Source organism: Nycticebus coucang, chromosome 14, assembly GCF_027406575.1.
Source record: "Nycticebus coucang isolate mNycCou1 chromosome 14, mNycCou1.pri, whole genome shotgun sequence".
Taxonomy (NCBI): Eukaryota; Metazoa; Chordata; class Mammalia; order Primates; family Lorisidae; genus Nycticebus; species Nycticebus coucang.
In genome coordinates, this window is record NC_069793.1 from 65,742,608 (window position 1) to 65,747,199 (window position 4,592).

Here is a 4,592-nt window from a genome sequence, read left to right on the forward strand (position 1 = left end):
TGATCAACTAACTCGGCAGCGCCGCTGGCATGGGATGCGAGCGCCGGGCAAGCGGTGGGGGCGGGGTGGGGCGAGGTGGGGCGCCCGCCCGGCGGGCTGCTCACCTGTGCCCGCTTCTCCGCCGGGGCCCGCCGGGGCTGGGGTGCGAGCGCCGCCGCTGCCGCCGCTGCCGCCGCTGCCACCGCTGCCCGGGCGACCGGGGGCCGCGCGGGGGCTCTGGGGGGAGGAGCAGTGGGTCTCGCCGCCCGGCCCCGCCCCGTGCCCCCTGCCCCGCGCGCCCCCTCCCGGCTAGGCTCGGGGGCTCCAGGGGCTCCGCTCGCCTCAGCTGGGTATTTTCCAGGCTGCGGAGGTAAAGCTGACGGAGCTCGGAGCCCCGCCCCGCCCCGCCCCACAGGGTCCTAGTGCCCGCCCCCTATGTCCCGGGAAGAGACCCGGCCCGGGAGGGGCCAGTGCTCAGGCAAGGATTGGGGACCGGATAGGAGTGGCCAAGATGGAGGGGGCTCCGAGAGGAAGTGCCGCCGGGTGCTAGAAGTGGGATTCTGGAAGTTAATTGTGAACCCCTTCTCTCCACTCCCTCCCATACTCGCAGGTGCACACCTCTGCAACAACCTACAGTATTTACATACAGGCCGTTGTCCCCCAGAACAACCCAGAGACATCCCACACACACACACAACACCCCAGAGATCCAAAGATGGGCACGCACTCCCACGACAATCAAGAGACTAACTCGGAGAGATGACAGCCCTGCATCCCCCACCAACCTAGAGACACATCAAGCCTGCACATAACCTACCCAATTCCCAGTTGGGTGTGCAAGCACAGCCGGAAATTAATTCAACCCACAAGGTTCAAGGTTCACAAGGTGGCCAGACTTGGGCAAAACTGCCACTCCAGCCTCACCCCCACATGGGAGCTTTAATTAGTACTCCCTACAACCCCAGACTCTTCCGTCTTTGTCCACCAGCACCCCTCCTCAATGCACACATGCCTCTAATGGGTTAGATTACCTGTGAGTACCTGACCCCAGAGCTCTGGGGCTCCCTTCCCTCCCCAGGCAGGGGTAGCCAGAGCTCCAAATTGCTGGCCATTCCTCCCAGCCTAGGAGGATGCTCCTGCCACTTGAGTCCTAGTGCCTCCCTCTACCCCCTCTGCCTCCCTCTACTCCATGTGAACTGAGGCCAACAGCTCAACTTCTCTGAGGCCAGGCCAGTATGAGTGTGGCAGCCTGTCCCGAAGGTAAGCATTCACTTACTCCAGTGACTGGCCCTGGTCCACTGCCCTGTGGTAAACTCCTCTGGATGGGCAGCTAATGGGGCCCACCACATGCCTTCCCCTTGCCTAGTGTCGGAGTAAGTCCTGACCACTGCCCAGGCCTCAGAAAGGACCCCAGGAGTCCTTTCTCTGCCCTGGCTGTCCCATCCTCTCTGCACCTTAGATTCCTATCTATAGAAGTTGAGAATCAGAATGTATAATGAATGCTCAGGCACCGCCTGGGCTCACCATCCTAGAGCCATGGGATGAAAAGCTTTTCTTGAAGGTGCTAAGAGAAAAACAAGGAATGGCAGAGTCATCACGGTGGATTCACAAATAGAGGTGTTTCTTCCTAAAGTGCTTGGAGCTCCAAGATGTTTGCAAATCAGGCCACATTTTTATAATTAGTGGGAGTGAGCAGTAGACATCATGAGAGGTGACCCCAAAGGTATTCTGCATAGTTAATCTAGTACAAGGAGTGGCAGATCCCCATAAGGCTTATGTGAATGACCTTAGCTCTCCAGGCCTCCCATCTGCAGTGTAGGAGGTATAGTCAGATAATCACCCACCCCTTCTAAACCACACTCTTTCAAAGTGTCTGTGAAAGAGTGGGTGGCAAGGGGCTGGCTCTGGGCTCAGGAGGCCCAGGCTCTGACTCTGCTTTCTTTCTTTTTTTTTTTTTTTTTGCAGTTTTTGGCTGGTGTCGGGTTTGAACCCACCACTTCCAGTATATGGGGCCAGTGCCCTACTCCTTTGAGCCACAGGTACTGCCCTCTGACTCTGCTTTCTACATACCCTACCGCTAGCCCAGCTCTAGACAGGTCACTGCCTCTCCCCAGGCCTCAGTGACTGTATCTGACACTGGCAGGAGACCAACAGGGGACCCCAAAAGAGCCAAAGTTACTTTGTGAACAGTATTCTGTGGCATCTGCCATCAGGAAAAGAGATGAAAGCACTTAACCTAGTGGCTCCTGCCTTTTTAGGGCCTTAATAACACATATTCCAGCAGAGAGAAATCACCAAGGCAGGTACCATCCAGTCCAGAATAAAAGAAATAAGATTGGGTGACAGCAGGTAGCAGTAAGGGCAGACTAACAGAAGGACTTGCTACCCAGAGAACTGCCGGTCTGACAGAAACCCAGGGAGGTACAGATGGCAAGAACCAAATTATCACCCAAATCCAAACACAGAGTAACCAACAATTAATCTTTTGAGTCTTGGGGCAGTAAAGGTGGGTTACCTGGGACTCCTGGGCTTATCCCTAGGACCTAGGTGCAGTCCAGCCTACCTGGCCAGCAGGTGGGCAAAAGGGCATCACTCCATCCTACTCACCATTAATTTGTCCTTATAAGTCCCCTCCCCCAGGAATTTAGGTATCTCTGGCTCTGGTGCTCATGACAGCCTCTCAAACATGACCAAGCAGATTCATATCCTGTAAAACATGTCTGAGCAGCAGAAAGAAGGGCCCCATCCGCTTGAGAGCAGAAGACTGAGCCCAGGAAGGCTGAGAGGGGCTATGGAGGAACAGTCTGGAGACAACCCTGGCTCTACCCTTTCCTTGCTATGTAACCACAAATAGATGGCATGTCCTCTCTGAGCCTCAGTTTCCTCATCTGGAATAATAATACCTATTATCTGAGAATTACTGCAATGAAAAGAGGTGTGTATGTTCCAGTTTTGCCCCTAGATCAGTAACCGAAAATATAACTGGTGGGAGTAGTTAGGGCAGGGAAGAAATACACTGTCCAAAAATGCATTGTTCCAAGAAAAAATGTTAAGATAACACCTTGACATGATGGATGGTGGTGAAAGTCTCATAAAGACTAAAGAGTGCTAACAGCTGGCAAGGTGTAACCCCTACTCTGTGCACTGCAGTCCCCTGCCAGGAAGTGGATTGAGGTCTCTCTCTGAACCCCCACAGCAGAGCTCAGGTCTGGCTCCTCTCTGGTCCCAACTCCAGAATGGGGCATCACTAAGCAGGAGCCACAGTGGGTGTAAAAGGTGAGAGCTTGTACGAGAAGGTGCATCACAAACTGAGAAGAGTCATAAGAATGTGCGAAATCATTACCCCAGTGCTGGGCAAGCCTGGGTCTTACACATACCTCTGAAGAGAGTGTAGCTGAGGCTGTGGCAGGCACAGGGGTGCCCCTGAATCACACCGCAAGTCAGAACCCACAGGGGACCTCCAGTACCTCAGAATTGACTATGACTCATGGAGGGGGTCCCTAGGAAAGATTCACACCAGATCTTTCTCACGGTCCCCTGACAGCCGTTGGAGGGCACCTGCCTGGAGCCAGCCATGACCTAATCCCTAATACTCCCCTCAACTACCGCCACCAGAACTAATAACCTTCAAACTAAGGTCATCTGACCCTACCCCCTCACTGCACCGATGAAAAAACAAAGGCCCAGCTAGCAGGGACAAAGCAAAAATAAGAACTCAGGTTTCCCAGCTCCTGACCTGAGGCTTCAGGCTTCCACTGCACACCACTCATTCCACTTGCCTGCAGGTGACCTTGGCACCATCACCACCCTCTCTTAGCCTTAAGAGTCAGCATTCCTAGTGTCCCAAACCCCACCCAGTGTCCTAGACAATGAGGGGCCCCAAAGTCTTGACTTGCTTCTGAGTGCCTCCCCTACTTATCATATAGTCAGACAGATGGATGGCTGCCTCGATCTCCCCTCTGGGAGATGAGAAATCCCCCCCCCCCTTTTTTCCCCCACCCCTTCCTCAGGGTGTACCCTGCCTGCCAATTCTGGTAGATCAAATTCCCAGGTTGTCTAGGGCAACCAGGCAATGTCTTGGGGGCACAGTTCTAGAAGATTAGGCAGTGACTTGTGTGATGTCACCAGGAAGCAGCAGAATGGTATTTCCAGAGGTCTTCAGGAAGGAAGCACTCTGAGGCTCCCAGAGCTGGTTGGCCTTGAGAGGGACCTTTACAGTGTCCTTTACAGTGGGAATAGGCCTATATTCTAGTTCCATCTGGAGCAGGATCTAAGTGTTTGCCCAGGGCGGGCATAGCACTGCTGAGCCTCTCAAAGCTAACTGCCCAAACATGCCTTGAAGGAGCTGCCACGTCAGCCACTCCCAGTGGTCACACTTGTCCCCATGCCTCCTGATGTCCCGTCCCAGTCCTACACAGACACATACTACCTGGGTCTCACACAGGGCCAACCTTACACAGGTACACACATTTGGTCATGCCAGACCACACTCCAAAGTGGAGTTGCTAGCTAAAATATAGGATGCCTAATAAAATTTGAATTTCAGGTAAGTAGGGAAAAACTTTTTACTAGATATACTTATATCCCAAATATTTGCTAAATCTGGCAGCCTT

At 53.6% G+C, this 4,592-nt stretch overlaps 1 long non-coding RNA gene across 2 annotated transcripts; it reads left to right on the plus strand.

Moving 5' to 3' along the window:
• The first annotated feature begins 165 nt into the window (after positions 1-165).
• Positions 166-3,153, plus strand: LOC128564766 (uncharacterized). Of its 2 annotated transcripts, none has more exons than XR_008374155.1 (3): positions 166-1,596; positions 1,945-2,018; positions 2,607-3,153. It is a non-coding gene; the product is annotated as an uncharacterized LOC128564766 (long non-coding RNA). The 2 variants fall into 2 exon arrangements; XR_008374156.1 differs by having other exon boundaries at positions 166-1,239.
• Positions 3,154-4,592: the final 1,439 nt, after the last annotated feature.